We start from the raw sequence: 26,092 nt of genomic DNA, 5'->3' as shown, positions 1-26,092 counted from the left end.
TGAGTTGGATATAAAAGTTGATGGAGTGTTTGGGAGAGGATTGTGGAAGTTAAATGTTAAACTGTTAGAGAATGAAGATGTGAGAAAGGAGTATGAAAGGCGGTATGAAGAATGGTGTAAGCATAAAAATGAGTTCGGGAATGTTTGTGAGTGGTGGGACTGGGTGAAGAAACAAACAAAAATGTTCTTTAAAAATTTAGGATACAAGTATGCAGCAATTAAAAGAGAGAGTTTTGTTAAACTGAACGCGCGGTTGAGCGTTTTGTATAAGTTAAGGGAAGGAGGAGTTGAGGTGGAGGAGGATATTTTAGAGGTAAAAAAGGAGATTAGTGAGTTTTTGTTGGAGAGAGGGAGAAGCATAGTGTTTAGGGCAAAGATTGATAAGATGGAGCAAGATGAGAAATGTTCTCGGTTTTTCTTTAAAAAAGTTTTTGGAAAGAAACAGAGTATGAGCGTGGTGTATGGAGCAGATGGAAGTGAGGTGAGTGGAGAGGATATGTGTGAAGAGGTGGCTAAGTTTTATGAGGATCTGTATGCAGTGAAACAGAGGGATGAATGTTTGGAGAATGATGTTTTGAGTGTGTTAGAGAGTAAGTTGAGTGAAGCAGAAAGAGAGAGAGTGATGGGTGAGGTGACTGGTGATGAGGTATGGAAGGTTATGTGTAGTATGGCTTTGAATAAGACGCCGGGGGAGGATGGCCTCCCAGTAGAATTTTATCGTGTGATGTGGGGTGTGATTGGTAAGGACTTTGTGGATGTATGTAAGTATATGTGGGGAAACATGGAGGTGACTGAGAGTATGCGTGCAGGTATGGTTGTGTTAATTCCTAAGAAAGGGGATTTGAAAAGTCTGAGGAATTGGAGGCCAATAACGTTACTTAATTGTGATTATAAAATCTATGCAAAACTTATGGCTAATAGGATGCGTGATGTGATAGAGAGTGTGATTGGGGATGAGCAGTGTTGTGCGGTACCTGGGAGGCGGATTCACGAGTGTGTGTGTATGTTAAGAGATTGTCTATGGGATTGCATGGGTCGTAAGAAGAGTGTATTTTTGTTAAGTTTGGATTTTGAAAAGGCTTATGATAGGTTGTCGCATGGTTTTTTGTTCAGAGTGTTGTTAAAAATGGGTTTTCCGGCTGATTTTGTTGGGCGAGTGAGAAGTTTGTATGCGGGTGTTTATAGCTGTGTTTTAATGAATGGGTATGTGGGTAGGAAAGTGAATGTGTTTTCGGGTGTGCGACAGGGGTGTCCTTTGTCCCCTGTAGCATTTATTTGTGCAATTGAGCCATTGTTGTGTATGCTGAGGAAAGATAAGGTAATTCGTGGTGTGCAAGTGCCGGGAGGTGGAGGAAAAGAATGGAAAGTGAGTGGTTATATGGATGACGTGTGTGTATTATGTGATTCTGAATGTTCGGTGATGCGGGTGAAGTTGTTAGTGTCTATTTTTTGTGGTGCATCTGCGTTTAAAGTGAATTGGGAAAAGAGTGAGTGTAAGGGTTTTGGAGGCGGAAGTTTAAGTAGGGATGTAGGTGTGAATGTAGTGAATGGACCTATTAAAGTTTTGGGTGTGAAGTTTTCAGAGAGTTTGGATGGGAAAGAAAGTTGGGATGATGCGAAAGGAAAAGTTGAGCAGAAGTTGAATTTTTGGAAATTGAGGAGTTTATCCTTTTTTGGGAAGATTTTAATTGTTAAGAGTGTGGTGTTGCCAATATTTTTATATATTGCGGTAGTATTTCCACCAGGATATATGTGTATGAGAAGCTTGAATAGAATTTTATTTGTTTTTTTGTGGAACTCGAAAATGGAGAGAGCTAGGAGAGAAATTTTGGTTAAAAGAGTGGAAAAAGGTGGTTTGGGTTTTCCGAATTTGGACGTGTTTTTTGGTGTGAATATCGTTGTGTTTGTTTTGAAAGTGATTAGGGCGGATGGAAAGTTTTCATCTATGTGTAGGTATTTATTTGGAGCGTATTTGTTTCGTTTAAAGTGGCAAGAAAGGGATTTGCGATGTCCGATTGCTTTTGAGGTGCCTGTATGGTATGTGTGGGTTTATAAGTTTTTGGTGAGGTATGAACTGTGTGATGCAGATGTGAGATTGCTGGAGAATAAGAAGGCTGTGTATAGGATGATTGAATGTAGAGAGGTAGAATGTGGAATAAATATGGTTAGGGGTGGTGATGTGCAGAAGGTTTGGAAGAAAGTGCGGATGAGTGGTATGACCAACAAACAGAGTGAAGTTGTGTGGCAGTCTTTACATGGAGTATTACCTGTGAGAGAGTTTCAGAGGAATAGAGGTTTGGTGAGGAGTGAAATGTGTCCAAGAAATGGCTGTGGTGGAAGGGAAAGTGTGTTGCATGTTTTTTGGAATTGCCAGTATGCTAGAGATGTGATTGGGAGAATGGGGCCTTTGTGTAAAGAATTGTGTGGTGTGAATTTGTTGTCTTTTGAGTTGTTTATGTTTGGTTTGGGAATATGTGATGGGACAAAGGAAAGAGTCTTGTGGTTGATGCTTGCATGTATAAAGGAAGTGTTATGGGATGTGAGGAATGTGTATGTGTTTAAAAGGAAGGAAATTGCTGTAAAGGATAGTGTGAAGGTGATTTTGGGGAAGATGTATGTGTGTTTCCTATGGGACAAAAAGAGGAGAGGGGAAGTGGATGCAGAGGGAATATGGAAAGTTAAAAAGTGGAGATATATTGTTAGTACCTCTTGATTTTTGTTATTGTTGTTTTGAAATATGAAATAAATATTTCCGATGATGATGGGGACAGCAAATTGCGTATTGGATTTGACGCAGCTGTTTTGATGGAATTTTCCTTTGTCTGGTTTTCATAGACTGTGGAATTTCCTCGTCTGAGGAGAAAAAAAAAAAAAAAAAAAAAAAAAAAAAAATCTGTTCTTATCAGTTTAATATCTGATACGTCCCCTATCTGGGGACCATATATTAAATGGATTTTTAGAACAGGGAGATGGAAAAAGAGCTTGCTCTGTCCACTCCACGCATTGACCTGGTATTGCAGTATCTCCAGGACCGGTGCACCCCTTCTTTAATGCAGTTTCTAAAATCAGAAAGAATTGAATTCAATGTTTTTTGTTCATTTTGCTTGTTTGTCGGATTTGGGGATGGACTCTTTGGCTTTGCTTTTCTTCTCCTCATTGGATTTTTCATGTTCAAAGTTGCAGAAGCCAGATTACAAGCTCATTTTGGTTCAACTTCAGCAACTGTGCATTGCATTGCCATGTAATGTGATGCAATGCTATCTTTCTAGCTCTCCCTTTTTACTTCCTTTTGGATAAACAGACATATTAGGCAAGCATTTTGGAGCTTTCACCTAAATAACTACAGGTGGTGAGATAAGCTGCACAATATAATTGACCTTTCAGTATATTGTTGCACACACACCATCTATTTAGCAAATGCCCTTGTTATCAACAGCAGCCTTTTAAACTCACCTGAGCTAACAGGTATGTGCGCTGGTTACTCTGCTGCGCTTAAAATTTCTTTTTTGGTTTGCTACAATGCCTTTTCTGAAACGTTGTCTCCTTCTGCTGGAACACTGACTTCTTTCATTTAATGCCTGCAGACTATAAAAGAGAACCCAACCCAAAAAGTTTGGTTGATTAGTCTGTGGCATTCTGTTAAACTGTTGCTTATGGCGGTCTCTGTGAGCTTCTCAGCGACATTCAGCCAGCCAGGTATCCTGCCTGCAGTAGATGGAATGTGGCAATGGAACGCTGGCTGCGCGTGTCATAATAGGCTCTGAGCCTTTATATACCTGTGCACAGCAGCAGCCACCTTCAGTCTGCTGCTGGACAGCCAGCAGCAGCAGCAGCAGGAGAGGTATGTAATCAGGAGCCCTCCTGCTAAGGGTAGACAGCTGCTCGTTCCACCCCACCCCCCGCCTTAATTGGTTCTCCTCCCTTCCAATGGTGTTGAGGCGGGTGGGAACAGCAGGGGGTGAAGGTGCTGTGTTTAAAGAGGTGGAGTTATGCAGATCTAAAACGCGTGGATTGCAGCAGCAGCAAGCCGAAAAGTGCAGGCATGTAAGGGATCTAGAGGTTGACAACATGTCTTCTTAACGGGAGTCCAGGAGCTCATCTCCACAAATGGACTTTTCAGGATCCTTGGGTGGCTCCGTAGTTTGAAACCAATTCTGGTTATCGCTTCTCGGCCTTTTGGCTAAGATCAAGTGTAGTATCTGTTCTTATCAGTTTAATATCTGATACGTCCCCTATCTGGGGACCATATATTAAATGGATTTTTAGAACAGGGAGATGGAAAAAGAGCTTGCTCTGTCCACTCCACGCATTGACCTGGTATTGCAGTATCTCCAGGACCGGTGCACCCCTTCTTTAATGCAGTTTCTAAAATCAGAAAGAATTGAATTCAATGTTTTTTGTTCATTTTGCTTGTTTGTCGGATTTGGGGATGGACTCTTTGGCTTTGCTTTTCTTCTCCTCATTGGATTTTTCATGTTCAAAGTTGCAGAAGCCAGATGACAAGCTCATTTTGGTTCAACTTCAGCAACTGTGCATTGCATTGCCATGTAATGTGATGCAATGCTATCTTTCTAGCTCTCCCTTTTTACTTCCTTTTGGATAAACAGACATATTAGGCAAGCATTTTGGAGCTTTCACCTAAATAACTACAGGTGGTGAGATAAGCTGCACAATATAATTGACCTTTCAGTATATTGTTGCACACACACCATCTATTTAGCAAATGCCCTTGTTATCAACAGCAGCCTTTTAAACTCACCTGAGCTAACAGGTATGTGCGCTGGTTACTCTGCTGCGCTTAAAATTTCTTTTTTGGTTTGCTACAATGCCTTTTCTGAAACGTTGTCTCCTTCTGCTGGAACACTGACTTCTTTCATTTAATGCCTGCAGACTATAAAAGAGAACCCAACCCAAAAAGTTTGGTTGATTAGTCTGTGGCATTCTGTTAAACTGTTGCTTATGGCGGTCTCTGTGAGCTTCTCAGCGACATTCAGCCAGCCAGGTATCCTGCCTGCAGTAGATGGAATGTGGCAATGGAACGCTGGCTGCGCGTGTCATAATAGGCTCTGAGCCTTTATATACCTGTGCACAGCAGCAGCCACCTTCAGTCTGCTGCTGGACAGCCAGCAGCAGCAGCAGCAGGAGAGGTATGTAATCAGGAGCCCTCCTGCTAAGGGTAGACAGCTGCTCGTTCCACCCCACCCCCCGCCTTAATTGGTTCTCCTCCCTTCCAACGGTGTTGAGGCGGGTGGGAACAGCAGGGGGTGAAGGTGCTGTGTTTAAAGAGGTGGAGTTATGCAGATCTAAAACGCGTGGATTGCAGCAGCAGCAAGCCGAAAAGTGCAGGCATGTAAGGGATCTAGAGGTTGACAACATGTCTTCTTAACGGGAGTCCAGGAGCTCATCTCCACAAATGGACTTTTCAGGATCCTTGGGTGGCTCCGTAGTTTGAAACCAATTCTGGTTATCGCTTCTCGGCCTTTTGGCTAAGATCAAGTGTAGTATCTGTTCTTATCAGTTTAATATCTGATACGTCCCCTATCTGGGGACCATATATTAAATGGATTTTTAGAACAGGGAGATGGAAAAAGAGCTTGCTCTGTCCACTCCACGCATTGACCTGGTATTGCAGTATCTCCAGGACCGGTGCACCCCTTCTTTAATGCAGTTTCTAAAATCAGAAAGAATTGAATTCAATGTTTTTTGTTCATTTTGCTTGTTTGTCGGATTTGGGGATGGACTCTTTGGCTTTGCTTTTCTTCTCCTCATTGGATTTTTCATGTTCAAAGTTGCAGAAGCCAGATTACAAGCTCATTTTGGTTCAACTTCAGCAACTGTGCATTGCATTGCCATGTAATGTGATGCAATGCTATCTTTCTAGCTCTCCCTTTTTACTTCCTTTTGGATAAACAGACATATTAGGCAAGCATTTTGGAGCTTTCACCTAAATAACTACAGGTGGTGAGATAAGCTGCACAATATAATTGACCTTTCAGTATATTGTTGCACACACACCATCTATTTAGCAAATGCCCTTGTTATCAACAGCAGCCTTTTAAACTCACCTGAGCTAACAGGTATGTGCGCTGGTTACTCTGCTGCGCTTAAAATTTCTTTTTTGGTTTGCTACAATGCCTTTTCTGAAACGTTGTCTCCTTCTGCTGGAACACTGACTTCTTTCATTTAATGCCTGCAGACTATAAAAGAGAACCCAACCCAAAAAGTTTGGTTGATTAGTCTGTGGCATTCTGTTAAACTGTTGCTTATGGCGGTCTCTGTGAGCTTCTCAGCGACATTCAGCCAGCCAGGTATCCTGCCTGCAGTAGATGGAATGTGGCAATGGAACGCTGGCTGCGCGTGTCATAATAGGCTCTGAGCCTTTATATACCTGTGCACAGCAGCAGCCACCTTCAGTCTGCTGCTGGACAGCCAGCAGCAGCAGCAGCAGGAGAGGTATGTAATTAGGAGCCCTCCTGCTAAGGGTAGACAGCTGCTCGTTCCACCCCACCCCCCGCCTTAATTGGTTCTCCTCCCTTCCAACGGTGTTGAGGCGGGTGGGAACAGCAGGGGGTGAAGGTGCTGTGTTTAAAGAGGTGGAGTTATGCAGATCTAAAACGCGTGGATTGCAGCAGCAGCAAGCCGAAAAGTGCAGGCATGTAAGGGATCTAGAGGTTGACAACATGTCTTCTTAACGGGAGTCCAGGAGCTCATCTCCACAAATGGACTTTTCAGGATCCTTGGGTGGCTCCGTAGTTTGAAACCAATTCTGGTTATCGCTTCTCGGCCTTTTGGCTAAGATCAAGTGTAGTATCTGTTCTTATCAGTTTAATATCTGATACGTCCCCTATCTGGGGACCATATATTAAATGGATTTTTAGAACAGGGAGATGGAAAAAGAGCTTGCTCTGTCCACTCCACGCATTGACCTGGTATTGCAGTATCTCCAGGACCGGTGCACCCCTTCTTTAATGCAGTTTCTAAAATCAGAAAGAATTGAATTCAATGTTTTTTGTTCATTTTGCTTGTTTGTCGGATTTGGGGATGGACTCTTTGGCTTTGCTTTTCTTCTCCTCATTGGATTTTTCATGTTCAAAGTTGCAGAAGCCAGATTACAAGCTCATTTTGGTTCAACCTCCGCAACTGTGCATTGCATTGCCATGTAATGTGATGCAATGCTATCTTTCTAGCTCTCCCTTTTTACTTCCTTTTGGATAAACAGACATATTAGGCAAGCATTTTGGAGCTTTCACCTAAATAACTACAGGTGGTGAGATAAGCTGCACAATATAATTGACCTTTCAGTATATTGTTGCACACACACCATCTATTTAGCAAATGCCCTTGTTATCAACAGCAGCCTTTTAAACTCACCTGAGCTAACAGGTATGTGCGCTGGTTACTCTGCTGCGCTTAAAATTTCTTTTTTGGTTTGCTACAATGCCTTTTCTGAAACGTTGTCTCCTTCTGCTGGAACACTGACTTCTTTCATTTAATGCCTGCAGACTATAAAAGAGAACCCAACCCAAAAAGTTTGGTTGATTAGTCTGTGGCATTCTGTTAAACTGTTGCTTATGGCGGTCTCTGTGAGCTTCTCAGCGACATTCAGCCAGCCAGGTATCCTGCCTGCAGTAGATGGAATGTGGCAATGGAACGCTGGCTGCGCGTGTCATAATAGGCTCTGAGCCTTTATATACCTGTGCACAGCAGCAGCCACCTTCAGTCTGCTGCTGGACAGCCAGCAGCAGCAGCAGCAGGAGAGGTATGTAATCAGGAGCCCTCCTGCTAAGGGTAGACAGCTGCTCGTTCCACCCCACCCCCCGCCTTAATTGGTTCTCCTCCCTTCCAACGGTGTTGAGGCGGGTGGGAACAGCAGGGGGTGAAGGTGCTGTGTTTAAAGAGGTGGAGTTATGCAGATCTAAAACGCGTGGATTGCAGCAGCAGCAAGCCGAAAAGTGCAGGCATGTAAGGGATCTAGAGGTTGACAACATGTCTTCTTAACGGGAGTCCAGGAGCTCATCTCCACAAATGGACTTTTCAGGATCCTTGGGTGGCTCCGTAGTTTGAAACCAATTCTGGTTATCGCTTCTCGGCCTTTTGGCTAAGATCAAGTGTAGTATCTGTTCTTATCAGTTTAATATCTGATACGTCCCCTATCTGGGGACCATATATTAAATGGATTTTTAGAACAGGGAGATGGAAAAAGAGCTTGCTCTGTCCACTCCACGCATTGACCTGGTATTGCAGTATCTCCAGGACCGGTGCACCCCTTCTTTAATGCAGTTTCTAAAATCAGAAAGAATTGAATTCAATGTTTTTTGTTCATTTTGCTTGTTTGTCGGATTTGGGGATGGACTCTTTGGCTTTGCTTTTCTTCTCCTCATTGGATTTCTCATGTTCAAAGTTGCAGAAGCCAGATTACAAGCTCATTTTGGTTCAACTTCAGCAACTGTGCATTGCATTGCCATGTAATGTGATGCAATGCTATCTTTCTAGCTCTCCCTTTTTACTTCCTTTTGGATAAACAGACATATTAGGCAAGCATTTTGGAGCTTTCACCTAAATAACTACAGGTGGTGAGATAAGCTGCACAATATAATTGACCTTTCAGTATATTGTTGCACACACACCATCTATTTAGCAAATGCCCTTGTTATCAACAGCAGCCTTTTAAACTCACCTGAGCTAACAGGTATGTGCGCTGGTTACTCTGCTGCGCTTAAAATTTCTTTTTTGGTTTGCTACAATGCCTTTTCTGAAACGTTGTCTCCTTCTGCTGGAACACTGACTTCTTTCTTTTAATGCCTGCAGACTATAAAAGAGAACCCAACCCAAAAAGTTTGGTTGATTAGTCTGTGGCATTCTGTTAAACTGTTGCTTATGGCGGTCTCTGTGAGCTTCTCAGCGACATTCAGCCAGCCAGGTATCCTGCCTGCAGTAGATGGAATGTGGCAATGGAACGCTGGCTGCGCGTGTCATAATAGGCTCTGAGCCTTTATATACCTGTGCACAGCAGCAGCCACCTTCAGTCTGCTGCTGGACAGCCAGCAGCAGCAGCAGCAGGAGAGGTATGTAATCAGGAGCCCTCCTGCTAAGGGTAGACAGCTGCTCGTTCCACCCCACCCCCCGCCTTAATTGGTTCTCCTCCCTTCCAACGGTGTTGAGGCGGGTGGGAACAGCAGGGGGTGAAGGTGCTGTGTTTAAAGAGGTGGAGTTATGCAGATCTAAAACGCGTGGATTGCAGCAGCAGCAAGCCGAAAAGTGCAGGCATGTAAGGGATCTAGAGGTTGACAACATGTCTTCTTAACGGGAGTCCAGGAGCTCATCTCCACAAATGGACTTTTCAGGATCCTTGGGTGGCTCCGTAGTTTGAAACCAATTCTGGTTATCGCTTCTCGGCCTTTTGGCTAAGATCAAGTGTAGTATCTGTTCTTATCAGTTTAATATCTGATACGTCCCCTATCTGGGGACCATATATTAAATGGATTTTTAGAACAGGGAGATGGAAAAAGAGCTTGCTCTGTCCACTCCACGCATTGACCTGGTATTGCAGTATCTCCAGGACCGGTGCACCCCTTCTTTAATGCAGTTTCTAAAATCAGAAAGAATTGAATTCAATGTTTTTTGTTCATTTTGCTTGTTTGTCGGATTTGGGGATGGACTCTTTGGCTTTGCTTTTCTTCTCCTCATTGGATTTTTCATGTTCAAAGTTGCAGAAGCCAGATTACAAGCTCATTTTGGTTCAACCTCCGCATCTGTGCATTGCATTGCCATGTAATGTGATGCAATGCTATCTTTCTAGCTCTCCCTTTTTACTTCCTTTTGGATAAACAGACATATTAGGCAAGCATTTTGGAGCTTTCACCTAAATAACTACAGGTGGTGAGATAAGCTGCACAATATAATTGACCTTTCAGTATATTGTTGCACACACACCATCTATTTAGCAAATGCCCTTGTTATCAACAGCAGCCTTTTAAACTCACCTGAGCTAACAGGTATGTGCGCTGGTTACTCTGCTGCGCTTAAAATTTCTTTTTTGGTTTGCTACAATGCCTTTTCTGAAACGTTGTCTCCTTCTGCTGGAACACTGACTTCTTTCATTTAATGCCTGCAGACTATAAAAGAGAACCCAACCCAAAAAGTTTGGTTGATTAGTCTGTGGCATTCTGTTAAACTGTTGCTTATGGCGGTCTCTGTGAGCTTCTCAGCGACATTCAGCCAGCCAGGTATCCTGCCTGCAGTAGATGGAATGTGGCAATGGAACGCTGGCTGCGCGTGTCATAATAGGCTCTGAGCCTTTATATACCTGTGCACAGCAGCAGCCACCTTCAGTCTGCTGCTGGACAGCCAGCAGCAGCAGCAGCAGGAGAGGTATGTAATCAGGAGCCCTCCTGCTAAGGGTAGACAGCTGCTCGTTCCACCCCACCCCCCGCCTTAATTGGTTCTCCTCCCTTCCAACGGTGTTGAGGCGGGTGGGAACAGCAGGGGGTGAAGGTGCTGTGTTTAAAGAGGTGGAGTTATGCAGATCTAAAACGCGTGGATTGCAGCAGCAGCAAGCCGAAAAGTGCAGGCATGTAAGGGATCTAGAGGTTGACAACATGTCTTCTTAACGGGAGTCCAGGAGCTCATCTCCACAAATGGACTTTTCAGGATCCTTGGGTGGCTCCGTAGTTTGAAACCAATTCTGGTTATCGCTTCTCGGCCTTTTGGCTAAGATCAAGTGTAGTATCTGTTCTTATCAGTTTAATATCTGATACGTCCCCTATCTGGGGACCATATATTAAATGGATTTTTAGAACAGGGAGATGGAAAAAGAGCTTGCTCTGTCCACTCCACGCATTGACCTGGTATTGCAGTATCTCCAGGACCGGTGCACCCCTTCTTTAATGCAGTTTCTAAAATCAGAAAGAATTGAATTCAATGTTTTTTGTTCATTTTGCTTGTTTGTCGGATTTGGGGATGGACTCTTTGGCTTTGCTTTTCTTCTCCTCATTGGATTTCTCATGTTCAAAGTTGCAGAAGCCAGATTACAAGCTCATTTTGGTTCAACTTCAGCAACTGTGCATTGCATTGCCATGTAATGTGATGCAATGCTATCTTTCTAGCTCTCCCTTTTTACTTCCTTTTGGATAAACAGACATATTAGGCAAGCATTTTGGAGCTTTCACCTAAATAACTACAGGTGGTGAGATAAGCTGCACAATATAATTGACCTTTCAGTATATTGTTGCACACACACCATCTATTTAGCAAATGCCCTTGTTATCAACAGCAGCCTTTTAAACTCACCTGAGCTAACAGGTATGTGCGCTGGTTACTCTGCTGCGCTTAAAATTTCTTTTTTGGTTTGCTACAATGCCTTTTCTGAAACGTTGTCTCCTTCTGCTGGAACACTGACTTCTTTCATTTAATGCCTGCAGACTATAAAAGAGAACCCAACCCAAAAAGTTTGGTTGATTAGTCTGTGGCATTCTGTTAAACTGTTGCTTATGGCGGTCTCTGTGAGCTTCTCAGCGACATTCAGCCAGCCAGGTATCCTGCCTGCAGTAGATGGAATGTGGTAATGGAACGCTGGCTGCGCGTGTCATAATAGGCTCTGAGCCTTTATATACCTGTGCACAGCAGCAGCCACCTTCAGTCTGCTGCTGGACAGCCAGCAGCAGCAGCAGCAGGAGAGGTATGTAATCAGGAGCCCTCCTGCTAAGGGTAGACAGCTGCTCGTTCCACCCCACCCCCCGCCTTAATTGGTTCTCCTCCCTTCCAACGGTGTTGAGGCGGGTGGGAACAGCAGGGGGTGAAGGTGCTGTGTTTAAAGAGGTGGAGTTATGCAGATCTAAAACGCGTGGATTGCAGCAGCAGCAAGCCGAAAAGTGCAGGCATGTAAGGGATCTAGAGGTTGACAACATGTCTTCTTAACGGGAGTCCAGGAGCTCATCTCCACAAATGGACTTTTCAGGATCCTTGGGTGGCTCCGTAGTTTGAAACCAATTCTGGTTATCGCTTCTCGGCCTTTTGGCTAAGATCAAGTGTAGTATCTGTTCTTATCAGTTTAATATCTGATACGTCCCCTATCTGGGGACCATATATTAAATGGATTTTTAGAACAGGGAGATGGAAAAAGAGCTTGCTCTGTCCACTCCACGCATTGACCTGGTATTGCAGTATCTCCAGGACCGGTGCACCCCTTCTTTAATGCAGTTTCTAAAATCAGAAAGAATTGAATTCAATGTTTTTTGTTCATTTTGCTTGTTTGTCGGATTTGGGGATGGACTCTTTGGCTTTGCTTTTCTTCTCCTCATTGGATTTTTCATGTTCAAAGTTGCAGAAGCCAGATTACAAGCTCATTTTGGTTCAACTTCAGCAACTGTGCATTGCATTGCCATGTAATGTGATGCAATGCTATCTTTCTAGCTCTCCCTTTTTACTTCCTTTTGGATAAACAGACATATTAGGCAAGCATTTTGGAGCTTTCACCTAAATAACTACAGGTGGTGAGATAAGCTGCACAATATAATTGACCTTTCAGTATATTGTTGCACACACACACCATCTATTTAGCAAATGCCCTTGTTATCAACAGCAGCCTTTTAAACTCACCTGAGCTAACAGGTATGTGCGCTGGTTACTCTGCTGCGCTTAAAATTTCTTTTTTGGTTTGCTACAATGCCTTTTCTGAAACGTTGTCTCCTTCTGCTGGAACACTGACTTCTTTCATTTAATGCCTGCAGACTATAAAAGAGAACCCAACCCAAAAAGTTTGGTTGATTAGTCTGTGGCATTCTGTTAAACTGTTTCTTATGGCGGTCTCTGTGAGCTTCTCAGCGACATTCAGCCAGCCAGGTATCCTGCCTGCAGTAGATGGAATGTGGTAATGGAACGCTGGCTGCGCGTGTCATAATAGGCTCTGAGCCTTTATATACCTGTGCACAGCAGCAGCCACCTTCAGTCTGCTGCTGGACAGCCAGCAGCAGCAGCAGCAGGAGAGGTATGTAATCAGGAGCCCTCCTGCTAAGGGTAGACAGCTGCTCGATCCACCCCACCCCCCGCCTTAATTGGTTCTCCTCCCTTCCAACGGTGTTGAGGCGGGTGGGAACAGCAGGGGGTGAAGGTGCTGTGTTTAAAGAGGTGGAGTTATGCAGATCTAAAACGCGTGGATTGCAGCAGCAGCAAGCCGAAAAGTGCAGGCATGTAAGGGATCTAGAGGTTGACAACATGTCTTCTTAACGGGAGTCCAGGAGCTCATCTCCACAAATGGACTTTTCAGGATCCTTGGGTGGCTCCGTAGTTTGAAACCAATTCTGGTTATCGCTTCTCGGCCTTTTGGCTAAGATCAAGTGTAGTATCTGTTCTTATCAGTTTAATATCTGATACGTCCCCTATCTGGGGACCATATATTAAATGGATTTTTAGAACAGGGAGATGGAAAAAGAGCTTGCTCTGTCCACTCCACACATTGACCTGGTATTGCAGTATCTCCAGGACCGGTGCACCCCTTCTTTAATGCAGTTTCTAAAATCAGAAAGAATTGAATTCAATGTTTTTTGTTCATTTTGCTTGTTTGTCGGATTTGGGGATGGACTCTTTGGCTTTGCTTTTCTTCTCCTCATTGGATTTTTCATGTTCAAAGTTGCAGAAGCCAGATTACAAGCTCATTTTGGTTCAACTTCAGCAACTGTGCATTGCATTGCCATGTAATGTGATGCAATGCTATCTTTCTAGCTCTCCCTTTTTACTTCCTTTTGGATAAACAGACATATTAGGCAAGCATTTTGGAGCTTTCACCTAAATAACTACAGGTGGTGAGATAAGCTGCACAATATAATTGACCTTTCAGTATATTGTTGCACACACACCATCTATTTAGCAAATGCCCTTGTTATCAACAGCAGCCTTTTAAACTCACCTGAGCTAACAGGTATGTGCGCTGGTTACTCTGCTGCGCTTAAAATTTCTTTTTTGGTTTGCTACAATGCCTTTTCTGAAACGTTGTCTCCTTCTGCTGGAACACTGACTTCTTTCATTTAATGCCTGCAGACTATAAAAGAGAACCCAACCCAAAAAGTTTGGTTGATTAGTCTGTGGCATTCTGTTAAACTGTTGCTTATGGCGGTCTCTGTGAGCTTCTCAGCGACATTCAGCCAGCCAGGTATCCTGCCTGCAGTAGATGGAATGTGGCAATGGAACGCTGGCTGCGCGTGTCATAATAGGCTCTGAGCCTTTATATACCTGTGCACAGCAGCAGCCACCTTCAGTCTGCTGCTGGACAGCCAGCAGCAGCAGCAGCAGGAGAGGTATGTAATCAGGAGCCCTCCTGCTAAGGGTAGACAGCTGCTCGTTCCACCCCACCCCCCGCCTTAATTGGTTCTCCTCCCTTCCAACGGTGTTGAGGCGGGTGGGAACAGCAGGGGGTGAAGGTGCTGTGTTTAAAGAGGTGGAGTTATGCAGATCTAAAACGCGTGGATTGCAGCAGCAGCAAGCCGAAAAGTGCAGGCATGTAAGGGATCTAGAGGTTGACAACATGTCTTCTTAACGGGAGTCCAGGAGCTCATCTCCACAAATGGACTTTTCAGGATCCTTGGGTGGCTCCGTAGTTTGAAACCAATTCTGGTTATCGCTTCTCGGCCTTTTGGCTAAGATCAAGTGTAGTATCTGTTCTTATCAGTTTAATATCTGATACGTCCCCTATCTGGGGACCATATATTAAATGGATTTTTAGAACAGGGAGATGGAAAAAGAGCTTGCTCTGTCCACTCCACGCATTGACCTGGTATTGCAGTATCTCCAGGACCGGTGCACCCCTTCTTTAATGCAGTTTCTAAAATCAGAAAGAATTGAATTCAATGTTTTTTGTTCATTTTGCTTGTTTGTCGGATTTGGGGATGGACTCTTTGGCTTTGCTTTTCTTCTCCTCATTGGATTTTTCATGTTCAAAGTTGCAGAAGCCAGATTACAAGCTCATTTTGGTTCAACTTCAGCAACTGTGCATTGCATTGCCATGTAATGTGATGCAATGCTATCTTTCTAGCTCTCCCTTTTTACTTCCTTTTGGATAAACAGACATATTAGGCAAGCATTTTGGAGCTTTCACCTAAATAACTACAGGTGGTGAGATAAGCTGCACAATATAATTGACCTTTCAGTATATTGTTGCACACACACCATCTATTTAGCAAATGCCCTTGTTATCAACAGCAGCCTTTTAAACTCACCTGAGCTAACAGGTATGTGCGCTGGTTACTCTGCTGCGCTTAAAATTTCTTTTTTGGTTTGCTACAATGCCTTTTCTGAAACGTTGTCTCCTTCTGCTGGAACACTGACTTCTTTCATTTAATGCCTGCAGACTATAAAAGAGAACCCAACCCAAAAAGTTTGGTTGATTAGTCTGTGGCATTCTGTTAAACTGTTGCTTATGGCGGTCTCTGTGAGCTTCTCAGCGACATTCAGCCAGCCAGGTATCCTGCCTGCAGTAGATGGAATGTGGCAATGGAACGCTGGCTGCGCGTGTCATAATAGGCTCTGAGCCTTTATATACCTGTGCACAGCAGCAGCCACCTTCAGTCTGCTGCTGGACAGCCAGCAGCAGCAGCAGCAGGAGAGGTATGTAATCAGGAGCCCTCCTGCTAAGGGTAGACAGCTGCTCGTTCCACCCCACCCCCCGCCTTAATTGGTTCTCCTCCCTTCCAACGGTGTTGAGGCGGGTGGGAACAGCAGGGGGTGAAGGTGCTGTGTTTAAAGAGGTGGAGTTATGCAGATCTAAAACGCGTGGATTGCAGCAGCAGCAAGCCGAAAAGTGCAGGCATGTAAGGGATCTAGAGGTTGACAACATGTCTTCTTAACGGGAGTCCAGGAGCTCATCTCCACAAATGGACTTTTCAGAATCCTTGGGTGGCTCCGTAGTTTGAAACCAATTCTGGTTATCGCTTCTCGGCCTTTTGGCTAAGATCAAGTGTAGTATCTGTTCTTATCAGTTTAATATCTGATACGTCCCCTATCTGGGGACCATATATTAAATGGATTTTTAGAACAGGGAGATGGAAAAAGAGCTTGCTCTGTCCACTCCACGCATTGACCTGGTATTGCAGTATCTCCAGGACCGGTGCACCCCTTCTTTAATGCAGTTTCTAAAATCAGAAAGAATTGAATTCAATGTTTTTTGTTCATTTTGCTTGTTTGTCGGATTTGGGGATGGACTCTTTGGCTTTGCTTTTCTTCTCCTCATTGGATTTTTCATGTTCAAAGTTGCAGAAGCCAGATTACAAGCTCATTTTGGTTCAACTTCAGCAACTGTGCATTGCATTGCCATGTAATGTGATGCAATGCTATCTTTCTAGCTCTCCCTTTTTACTTCCTTTTGGATAAACAGACATATTAGGCAAGCATTTTGGAGCTTTCACCTAAATAACTACAGGTGGTGAGATAAGCTGCACAATATAATTGACCTTTCAGTATATTGTTGCACACACACCATCTATTTAGCAAATGCCCTTGTTATCAACAGCAGCCTTTTAAACTCACCTGAGCTAACAGGTATGTGCGCTGGTTACTCTGCTGCGCTTAAAATTTCTTTTTTGGTTTGCTACAATGCCTTTTCTGAAACGTTGTCTCCTTCTGCTGGAACACTGACTTCTTTCATTTAATGCCTGCAGACTATAAAAGAGAACCCAACCCAAAAAGTTTGGTTGATTAGTCTGTGGCATTCTGTTAAACTGTTGCTTATGGCGGTCTCTGTGAGCTTCTCAGCGACATTCAGCCAGCCAGGTATCCTGCCTGCAGTAGATGGAATGTGGCAATGGAACGCTGGCTGCGCGTGTCATAATAGGCTCTGAGCCTTTATATACCTGTGCACAGCAGCAGCCACCTTCAGTCTGCTGCTGGACAGCCAGCAGCAGCAGCAGCAGGAGAGGTATGTAATCAGGAGCCCTCCTGCTAAGGGTAGACAGCTGCTCGTTCCACCCCACCCCCCGCCTTAATTGGTTCTCCTCCCTTCCAACGGTGTTGAGGCGGGTGGGAACAGCAGGGGGTGAAGGTGCTGTGTTTAAAGAGGTGGAGTTATGCAGATCTAAAACGCGTGGATTGCAGCAGCAGCAAGCCGAAAAGTGCAGGCATGTAAGGGATCTAGAGGTTGACAACATGTCTTCTTAACGGGAGTCCAGGAGCTCATCTCCACAAATGGACTTTTCAGGATCCTTGGGTGGCTCCGTAGTTTGAAACCAATTCTGGTTATCGCTTCTCGGCCTTTTGGCTAAGATCAAGTGTAGTATCTGTTCTTATCAGTTTAATATCTGATACGTCCCCTATCTGGGGACCATATATTAAATGGATTTTTAGAACAGGGAGATGGAAAAAGAGCTTGCTCTGTCCACTCCACGCATTGACCTGGTATTGCAGTATCTCCAGGACCGGTGCACCCCTTCTTTAATGCAGTTTCTAAAATCAGAAAGAATTGAATTCAATGTTTTTTGTTCATTTTGCTTGTTTGTCGGATTTGGGGATGGACTCTTTGGCTTTGCTTTTCTTCTCCTCATTGGATTTTTCATGTTCAAAGTTGCAGAAGCCAGATTACAAGCTCATTTTGGTTCAACTTCAGCAACTGTGCATTGCATTGCCATGTAATGTGATGCAATGCTATCTTTCTAGCTCTCCCTTTTTACTTCCTTTTGGATAAACAGACATATTAGGCAAGCATTTTGGAGCTTTCACCTAAATAACTACAGGTGGTGAGATAAGCTGCACAATATAATTGACCTTTCAGTATATTGTTGCACACACACCATCTATTTAGCAAATGCCCTTGTTATCAACAGCAGCCTTTTAAACTCACCTGAGCTAACAGGTATGTGCGCTGGTTACTCTGCTGCGCTTAAAATTTCTTTTTTGGTTTGCTACAATGCCTTTTCTGAAACGTTGTCTCCTTCTGCTGGAACACTGACTTCTTTCATTTAATGCCTGCAGACTATAAAAGAGAACCCAACCCAAAAAGTTTGGTTGATTAGTCTGTGGCATTCTGTTAAACTGTTGCTTATGGCGGTCTCTGTGAGCTTCTCAGCGACATTCAGCCAGCCAGGTATCCTGCCTGCAGTAGATGGAATGTGGCAATGGAACGCTGGCTGCGCGTGTCATAATAGGCTCTGAGCCTTTATATACCTGTGCACAGCAGCAGCCACCTTCAGGCTGCTGCTGGACAGCCAGCAGCAGCAGCAGCAGGAGAGGTATGTAATCAGGAGCCCTCCTGCTAAGGGTAGACAGCTGCTCGTTCCACCCCACCCCCCGCCTTAATTGGTTCTCCTCCCTTCCAACAGTGTTGAGGCGGGTGGGAACAGCAGGGGGTGAAGGTGCTGTGTTTAAAGAGGTGGAGTTATGCAGATCTAAAACGCGTGGATTGCAGCAGCAGCAAGCCGAAAAGTGCAGGCATGTAAGGGATCTAGAGGTTGACAACATGTCTTCTTAACGGGAGTCCAGGAGCTCATCTCCACAAATGGACTTTTCAGGATCCTTGGGTGGCTCCGTAGTTTGAAACCAATTCTGGTTATCGCTTCTCGGCCTTTTGGCTAAGATCAAGTGTAGTATCTGTTCTTATCAGTTTAATATCTGATACGTCCCCTATCTGGGGACCATATATTAAATGGATTTTTAGAACAGGGAGATGGAAAAAGAGCTTGCTCTGTCCACTCCACGCATTGACCTGGTATTGCAGTATCTCCAGGACCGGTGCACCCCTTCTTTAATGCAGTTTCTAAAATCAGAAAGAATTGAATTCAATGTTTTTTGTTCATTTTGCTTGTTTGTCGGATTTGGGGATGGACTCTTTGGCTTTGCTTTTCTTCTCCTCATTGGATTTTTCATGTTCAAAGTTGCAGAAGCCAGATTACAAGCTCATTTTGGTTCAACTTCAGCAACTGTGCATTGCATTGCCATGTAATGTGATGCAATGCTATCTTTCTAGCTCTCCCTTTTTACTTCCTTTTGGATAAACAGACATATTAGGCAAGCATTTTGGAGCTTTCACCTAAATAACTACAGGTGGTGAGATAAGCTGCACAATATAATTGACCTTTCAGTATATTGTTGCACACACACCATCTATTTAGCAAATGCCCTTGTTATCAACAGCAGCCTTTTAAACTCACCTGAGCTAACAGGTATGTGCGCTGGTTACTCTGCTGCGCTTAAAATTTCTTTTTTGGTTTGCTACAATGCCTTTTCTGAAACGTTGTCTCCTTCTGCTGGAACACTGACTTCTTTCATTTAATGCCTGCAGACTATAAAAGAGAACCCAACCCAAAAAGTTTGGTTGATTAGTCTGTGGCATTCTGTTAAACTGTTGCTTATGGCGGTCTCTGTGAGCTTCTCAGCGACATTCAGCCAGCCAGGTATCCTGCCTGCAGTAGATGGAATGTGGCAATGGAACGCTGGCTGCGCGTGTCATAATAGGCTCTGAGCCTTTATATACCTGTGCACAGCAGCAGCCACCTTCAGTCTGCTGCTGGACAGCCAGCAGCAGCAGCAGCAGGAGAGGTATGTAATCAGGAGCCCTCCTGCTAAGGGTAGACAGCTGCTCGTTCCACCCCACCCCCCGCCTTAATTGGTTCTCCTCCCTTCCAACGGTGTTGAGGCGGGTGGGAACAGCAGGGGGTGAAGGTGCTGTGTTTAAAGAGGTGGAGTTATGTAGATCTAAAACGCGTGGATTGCAGCAGCAGCAAGCCGAAAAGTGCAGGCATGTAAGGGATCTAGAGGTTGACAACATGTCTTCTTAACGGGAGTCCAGGAGCTCATCTCCACAAATGGACTTTTCAGGATCCTTGGGTGGCTCCGTAGTTTGAAACCAATTCTGGTTATCGCTTCTCGGCCTTTTGGCTAAGATCAAGTGTAGTATCTGTTCTTATCAGTTTAATATCTGATACGTCCCCTATCTGGGGACCATATATTAAATGGATTTTTAGAACAGGGAGATGGAAAAAGAGCTTGCTCTGTCCACTCCACGCATTGACCTGGTATTGCAGTATCTCCAGGACTGGTGCACCCCTTCTTTAATGCAGTTTCTAAAATCAGAAAGAATTGAATTCAATGTTTTTTGTTCATTTTGCTTGTTTGTCGGATTTGGGGATGGACTCTTTGGCTTTGCTTTTCTTCTCCTCATTGGATTTTTCATGTTCAAAGTTGCAGAAGCCAGATTACAAGCTCATTTTGGTTCAACTTCAGCAACTGTGCATTGCATTGCCATGTAATGTGATGCAATGCTATCTTTCTAGCTCTCCCTTTTTACTTCCTTTTGGATAAACAGACATATTAGGCAAGCATTTTGGAGCTTTCACCTAAATAACTACAGGTGGTGAGATAAGCTGCACAATATAATTGACCTTTCAGTATATTGTTGCACACACACCATCTATTTAGCAAATGCCCTTGTTATCAACAGCAGCCTTTTAAACTCACCTGAGCTAACAGGTATGTGCGCTGGTTACTCTGCTGCGCTTAAAATTTCTTTTTTGGTTTGCTACAATGCCTTTTCTGAAACGTTGTCTCCTTCTGCTGGAACACTGACTTCTTTCATTTAATGCCTGCAGACTATAAAAGAGAACCCAACCCAAAAAGTTTGGTTGATTAGTCTGTGGCATTCTGTTAAACTGTTGCTTATGGCGGTCTCTGTGAGCTTCTCAGCGACATTCAGCCAGCCAGGTATCCTGCCTGCAGTAGATGGAATGTGGCAATGGAACGCTGGCTGCGCGTGTCATAATAGGCTCTGAGCCTTTATATACCTGTGCACAGCAGCAGCCACCTTCAGTCTGCTGCTGGACAGCCAGCAGCAGCAGCAGCAGGAGAGGTATGTAATCAGGAGCCCTCCTGCTAAGGGTAGACAGCTGCTCGTTCCACCCCACCCCCCGCCTTAATTGGTTCTCCTCCCTTCCAACGGTGTTGAGGCGGGTGGGAACAGCAGGGGGTGAAGGTGCTGTGTTTAAAGAGGTGGAGTTATGCAGATCTAAAACGCGTGGATTGCAGCAGCAGCAAGCCGAAAAGTGCAGGCATGTAAGGGATCTAGAGGTTGACAACATGTCTTCTTAACGGGAGTCCAGGAGCTCATCTCCACAAATGGACTTTTCAGGATCCTTGGGTGGCTCCGTAGTTTGAAACCAATTCTGGTTATCGCTTCTCGGCCTTTTGGCTAAGATCAAGTGTAGTATCTGTTCTTATCAGTTTAATATCTGATACGTCCCCTATCTGGGGACCATATATTAAATGGATTTTTAGAACAGGGAGATGGAAAAAGAGCTTGCTCTGTCCACTCCACGCATTGACCTGGTATTGCAGTATCTCCAGGACCGGTGCACCCCTTCTTTAATGCAGTTTCTAAAATCAGAAAGAATTGAATTCAATGTTTTTTGTTCATTTTGCTTGTTTGTCGGATTTGGGGATGGACTCTTTGGCTTTACTTTTCTTCTCCTCATTGGATTTTTCATGTTCAAAGTTGCAGAAGCCAGATTACAAGCTCATTTTGGTTCAACTTCAGCAACTGTGCATTGCATTGCCATGTAATGTGATGCAATGCTATCTTTCTAGCTCTCCCTTTTTACTTCCTTTTGGATAAACAGACATATTAGGCAAGCATTTTGGAGCTTTCACCTAAATAACTACAGGTGGTGAGATAAGCTGCACAATATAATTGACCTTTCAGTATATTGTTGCACACACACCATCTATTTAGCAAATGCCCTTGTTATCAACAGCAGCCTTTTAAACTCACCTGAGCTAACAGGTATGTGCGCTGGTTACTCTGCTGCGCTTAAAATTTCTTTTTTGGTTTGCTACAATGCCTTTTCTGAAACGTTGTCTCCTTCTGCTGGAACACTGACTTCTTTCATTTAATGCCTGCAGACTATAAAAGAGAACCCAACCCAAAAAGTTTGGTTGATTAGTCTGTGGCATTCTGTTAAACTGTTGCTTATGGCGGTCTCTGTGAGCTTCTCAGCGACATTCAGCCAGCCAGGTATCCTGCCTGCAGTAGATGGAATGTGGCAATGGAACGCTGGCTGCGCGTGTCATAATAGGCTCTGAGCCTTTATATACCTGTGCACAGCAGCAGCCACCTTCAGTCTGCTGCTGGACAGCCAGCAGCAGCAGCAGCAGGAGAGGTATGTAATCAGGAGCCCTCCTGCTAAGGGTAGACAGCTGCTCGTTCCACCCCACCCCCCGCCTTAATTGGTTCTCCTCCCTTCCAACAGTGTTGAGGCGGGTGGGAACAGCAGGGGGTGAAGGTGCTGTGTTTAAAGAGGTGGAGTTATGCAGATCTAAAACGCGTGGATTGCAGCAGCAGCAAGCCGAAAAGTGCAGGCATGTAAGGGATCTAGAGGTTGACAACATGTCTTCTTAACGGGAGTCCAGGAGCTCATCTCCACAAATGGACTTTTCAGGATCCTTGGGTGGCTCCGTAGTTTGAAACCAATTCTGGTTATCGCTTCTCGGCCTTTTGGCTAAGATCAAGTGTAGTATCTGTTCTTATCAGTTTAATATCTGATACGTCCCCTATCTGGGGACCATATATTAAATGGATTTTTAGAACAGGGAGATGGAAAAAGAGCTTGCTCTGTCCACTCCACGCATTGACCTGGTATTGCAGTATCTCCAGGACCGGTGCACCCCTTCTTTAATGCAGTTTCTAAAATCAGAAAGAATTGAATTCAATGTTTTTTGTTCATTTTGCTTGTTTGTCGGATTTGGGGATGGACTCTTTGGCTTTGCTTTTCTTCTCCTCATTGGATTTTTCATGTTCAAAGTTGCAGAAGCCAGATTACAAGCTCATTTTGGTTCAACTTCAGCAACTGTGCATTGCATTGCCATGTAATGTGATGCAATGCTATCTTTCTAGCTCTCCCTTTTTACTTCCTTTTGGATAAACAGACATATTAGGCAAGCATTTTGGAGCTTTCACCTAAATAACTACAGGTGGTGAGATAAGCTGCACAATATAATTGACCTTTCAGTATATTGTTGCACACACACCATCTATTTAGCAAATGCCCTTGTTATCAACAGCAGCCTTTTAAACTCACCTGAGCTAACAGGTATGTGCGCTGGTTACTCTGCTGCGCTTAAAATTTCTTTTTTGGTTTGCTACAATGCCTTTTCTGAACGTTGTCTCCTTCTGCTGGAACACTGACTTCTTTCATTTAATGCCTGCAGACTATAAAAGAGAACCCAACCCAAAAAGCTTGGTTGATTAGTCTGTGGCATTCTGTTAAACTGTTGCTTATGGCGGTCTCTGTGAGCTTCTCAGCGACATTCAGCCAGCCAGGTATCCTGCCTGCAGTAGATGGAATGTGGCAATGGAACGCTGGCTGCGCGTGTCATAATAGGCTCTGAGCCTTTATATACCTGTGCACAGCAGCAGCCACCTTCAGTCTGCTGCTGGACAGCCAGCAGCAGCAGCAGCAGGAGAGGTATGTAATCAGGAGCCCTCCTGCTAAGGGTAGACAGCTGCTCGTTCCACCCCACCCCCCGCCTTAATTGGTTCTCCTCCCTTCCAACGGTGTTGAGGCGGGTGGGAACAGCAGGGGGTGAAGGTGCTGTGTTTAAAGAGGTGGAGTTATGTAGATCTAAAACGCGTGGATTGCAGCAGCAGCAAGCCGAAAAGTGCAGGCATGTAAGGGATCTAGAGGTTGACAACATGTCTTCTTAACGGGAGTCCAGGAGCTCATCTCCACAAATGGACTTTTCAGGATCCTTGGGTGGCTCCGTAGTTTGAAACCAATTCTGGTTATCGCTTCTCGGCCTTTTGGCTAAGATCAAGTGTAGTATCTGTTCTTATCAGTTTAATATCTGATACGTCCCCTATCTGGGGACCATATATTAAATGGATTTTTAGAACAGGGAGATGGAAAAAGAGCTTGCTCTGTCCACTCCACGCATTGACCTGGTATTGCAGTATCTCCAGGACCGGTGCACCCCTTCTTTAATGCAGTTTCTAAAATCAGAAAGAATTGAATTCAATGTTTTTTGTTCATTTTGCTTGTTTGTCGGATTTGGGGATGGACTCTTTGGCTTTGCTTTTCTTCTCCTCATTGGATTTTTCATGTTCAAAGTTGCAGAAGCCAGATTACAAGCTCATTTTGGTTCAACTTCAGCAACTGTGCATTGCATTGCCATGTAATGTGATGCAATGCTATCTTTCTAGCTCTCCCTTTTTACTTCCTTTTGGATAAACAGACATATTAGGCAAGCATTTTGGAGCTTTCACCTAAATAACTACAGGTGGTGAGATAAGCTGCACAATATAATTGACCTTTCAGTATATTGTTGCACACACACCATCTATTTAGCAAATGCCCTTGTTATCAACAGCAGCCTTTTAAACTCACCTGAGCTAACAGGTATGTGCGCTGGTTACTCTGCTGCGCTTAAAATTTCTTTTTTGGTTTGCTACAATGCCTTTTCTGAAACGTTGTCTCCTTCTGCTGGAACACTGACTTCTTTCATTTAATGCCTGCAGACTATAAAAGAGAACCCAACCCAAAAAGTTTGGTTGATTAGTCTGTGGCATTCTGTTAAACTGTTGCTTATGGCGGTCTCTGTGAGCTTCTCAGCGACATTCAGCCAGCCAGGTATCCTGCCTGCAGTAGATGGAATGTGGCAATGGAACGCTGGCTGCGCGTGTCATAATAGGCTCTGAGCCTTTATATACCTGTGCACAGCAGCAGCCACCTTCAGTCTGCTGCTGGACAGCCAGCAGCAGCAGCAGCAGGAGAGGTATGTAATCAGGAGCCCTCCTGCTAAGGGTAGACAGCTGCTCGTTCCACCCCACCCCCCGCCTTAATTGGTTCTCCTCCCTTCCAACGGTGTTGAGGCGGGTGGGAACAGCAGGGGGTGAAGGTGCTGTGTTTAAAGAGGTGGAGTTATGTAGATCTAAAACGCGTGGATTGCAGCAGCAGCAAGCCGAAAAGTGCAGGCATGTAAGGGATCTAGAGGTTGACAACATGTCTTCTTAACGGGAGTCCAGGAGCTCATCTCCACAAATGGACTTTTCAGGATCCTTGGGTGGCTCCGTAGTTTGAAACCAATTCTGGTTATCGCTTCTCGGCCTTTTGGCTAAGATCAAGTGTAGTATCTGTTCTTATCAGTTTAATATCTGATACGTCCCCTATCTGGGGACCATATATTAAATGGATTTTTAGAACAGGGAGATGGAAAAAGAGCTTGCTCTGTCCACTCCACGCATTGACCTGGTATTGCAGTATCTCCAGGACTGGTGCACCCCTTCTTTAATGCAGTTTCTAAAATCAGAAAGAATTGAATTCAATGTTTTTTGTTCATTTTGCTTGTTTGTCGGATTTGGGGATGGACTCTTTGGCTTTGCTTTTCTTCTCCTCATTGGATTTTTCATGTTCAAAGTTGCAGAAGCCAGATTACAAGCTCATTTTGGTTCAACTTCAGCAACTGTGCATTGCATTGCCATGTAATGTGATGCAATGCTATCTTTCTAGCTCTCCCTTTTTACTTCCTTTTGGATAAACAGACATATTAGGCAAGCATTTTGGAGCTTTCACCTAAATAACTACAGGTGGTGAGATAAGCTGCACAATATAATTGACCTTTCAGTATATTGTTGCACACACACCATCTATTTAGCAAATGCCCTTGTTATCAACAGCAGCCTTTTAAACTCACCTGAGCTAACAGGTATGTGCGCTGGTTACTCTGCTGCGCTTAAAATTTCTTTTTTGGTTTGCTACAATGCCTTTTCTGAAACGTTGTCTCCTTCTGCTGGAACACTGACTTCTTTCATTTAATGCCTGCAGACTATAAAAGAGAACCCAACCCAAAAAGTTTGGTTGATTAGTCTGTGGCATTCTGTTAAACTGTTGCTTATGGCGGTCTCTGTGAGCTTCTCAGCGACATTCAGCCAGCCAGGTATCCTGCCTGCAGTAGATGGAATGTGGCAATGGAACGCTGGCTGCGCGTGTCATAATAGGCTCTGAGCCTTTATATACCTGTGCACAGCAGCAGCCACCTTCAGTCTGCTGCTAGCCAGCAGCAGCAGCAGCAGGAGAGGTATGTAATCAGGAGCCCTCCTGCTAAGGGTAGACAGCTGCTCGTTCCACCC

General features: G+C 44.3%; 17 non-coding genes and 1 pseudogene across 17 annotated transcripts; all 18 read left to right on the top strand.

Annotated features, from left to right (window-relative positions):
• The first annotated feature begins 2,843 nt into the window (after positions 1 to 2,843).
• LOC141210677 (U2 spliceosomal RNA) lies at positions 2,844 to 3,045 on the top strand (annotated as a pseudogene).
• A 1,115-nt stretch (positions 3,046 to 4,160) lies between these two features.
• On the top strand, positions 4,161 to 4,351 carry LOC141209461 (U2 spliceosomal RNA). The gene has a single exon (XR_012279655.1). It is a non-coding gene; the product is annotated as a U2 spliceosomal RNA (small nuclear RNA).
• Positions 4,352 to 5,466: 1,115 nt separating this feature from the next.
• LOC141209460 (U2 spliceosomal RNA) lies at positions 5,467 to 5,657 on the top strand. The gene has a single exon (XR_012279654.1). It is a non-coding gene; the product is annotated as a U2 spliceosomal RNA (small nuclear RNA).
• A 1,115-nt stretch (positions 5,658 to 6,772) lies between these two features.
• LOC141209459 (U2 spliceosomal RNA) lies at positions 6,773 to 6,963 on the top strand. Its single transcript, XR_012279653.1, has one exon. It is a non-coding gene; the product is annotated as a U2 spliceosomal RNA (small nuclear RNA).
• Positions 6,964 to 8,078: 1,115 nt separating this feature from the next.
• On the top strand, positions 8,079 to 8,269 carry LOC141209458 (U2 spliceosomal RNA). Its single transcript, XR_012279652.1, has one exon. It is a non-coding gene; the product is annotated as a U2 spliceosomal RNA (small nuclear RNA).
• Positions 8,270 to 9,384: 1,115 nt separating this feature from the next.
• LOC141209456 (U2 spliceosomal RNA) lies at positions 9,385 to 9,575 on the top strand. Its single transcript, XR_012279650.1, has one exon. It is a non-coding gene; the product is annotated as a U2 spliceosomal RNA (small nuclear RNA).
• Positions 9,576 to 10,690: 1,115 nt separating this feature from the next.
• On the top strand, positions 10,691 to 10,881 carry LOC141209455 (U2 spliceosomal RNA). Its single transcript, XR_012279649.1, has one exon. It is a non-coding gene; the product is annotated as a U2 spliceosomal RNA (small nuclear RNA).
• A 1,115-nt stretch (positions 10,882 to 11,996) lies between these two features.
• On the top strand, positions 11,997 to 12,187 carry LOC141209454 (U2 spliceosomal RNA). Its single transcript, XR_012279648.1, has one exon. It is a non-coding gene; the product is annotated as a U2 spliceosomal RNA (small nuclear RNA).
• Positions 12,188 to 13,304: 1,117 nt separating this feature from the next.
• On the top strand, positions 13,305 to 13,495 carry LOC141210138 (U2 spliceosomal RNA). Its single transcript, XR_012280315.1, has one exon. It is a non-coding gene; the product is annotated as a U2 spliceosomal RNA (small nuclear RNA).
• A 1,115-nt stretch (positions 13,496 to 14,610) lies between these two features.
• On the top strand, positions 14,611 to 14,801 carry LOC141209453 (U2 spliceosomal RNA). The gene has a single exon (XR_012279647.1). It is a non-coding gene; the product is annotated as a U2 spliceosomal RNA (small nuclear RNA).
• Positions 14,802 to 15,916: 1,115 nt separating this feature from the next.
• Positions 15,917 to 16,107, top strand: LOC141209452 (U2 spliceosomal RNA). Its single transcript, XR_012279646.1, has one exon. It is a non-coding gene; the product is annotated as a U2 spliceosomal RNA (small nuclear RNA).
• Positions 16,108 to 17,222: 1,115 nt separating this feature from the next.
• On the top strand, positions 17,223 to 17,413 carry LOC141209450 (U2 spliceosomal RNA). Its single transcript, XR_012279644.1, has one exon. It is a non-coding gene; the product is annotated as a U2 spliceosomal RNA (small nuclear RNA).
• A 1,115-nt stretch (positions 17,414 to 18,528) lies between these two features.
• On the top strand, positions 18,529 to 18,719 carry LOC141209449 (U2 spliceosomal RNA). The gene has a single exon (XR_012279643.1). It is a non-coding gene; the product is annotated as a U2 spliceosomal RNA (small nuclear RNA).
• Positions 18,720 to 19,834: 1,115 nt separating this feature from the next.
• Positions 19,835 to 20,025, top strand: LOC141209968 (U2 spliceosomal RNA). The gene has a single exon (XR_012280152.1). It is a non-coding gene; the product is annotated as a U2 spliceosomal RNA (small nuclear RNA).
• A 1,115-nt stretch (positions 20,026 to 21,140) lies between these two features.
• LOC141209448 (U2 spliceosomal RNA) lies at positions 21,141 to 21,331 on the top strand. Its single transcript, XR_012279642.1, has one exon. It is a non-coding gene; the product is annotated as a U2 spliceosomal RNA (small nuclear RNA).
• Positions 21,332 to 22,446: 1,115 nt separating this feature from the next.
• Positions 22,447 to 22,637, top strand: LOC141209447 (U2 spliceosomal RNA). The gene has a single exon (XR_012279641.1). It is a non-coding gene; the product is annotated as a U2 spliceosomal RNA (small nuclear RNA).
• A 1,114-nt stretch (positions 22,638 to 23,751) lies between these two features.
• Positions 23,752 to 23,942, top strand: LOC141209446 (U2 spliceosomal RNA). Its single transcript, XR_012279640.1, has one exon. It is a non-coding gene; the product is annotated as a U2 spliceosomal RNA (small nuclear RNA).
• Positions 23,943 to 25,057: 1,115 nt separating this feature from the next.
• Positions 25,058 to 25,248, top strand: LOC141209967 (U2 spliceosomal RNA). Its single transcript, XR_012280151.1, has one exon. It is a non-coding gene; the product is annotated as a U2 spliceosomal RNA (small nuclear RNA).
• Positions 25,249 to 26,092: the final 844 nt, after the last annotated feature.

Source organism: Phyllobates terribilis, unplaced genomic scaffold, assembly GCF_046119375.1.
Source record: "Phyllobates terribilis strain yellow unplaced genomic scaffold, ASM4611937v1 Scaffold_169__1_contigs__length_4117513, whole genome shotgun sequence".
In the NCBI taxonomy this organism is placed as follows: domain Eukaryota; kingdom Metazoa; phylum Chordata; class Amphibia; order Anura; family Dendrobatidae; genus Phyllobates; species Phyllobates terribilis.
The sequence above is the reverse complement of the archived record's forward strand: the minus strand, read 5'-3'. Positions and strand labels throughout refer to the sequence as shown.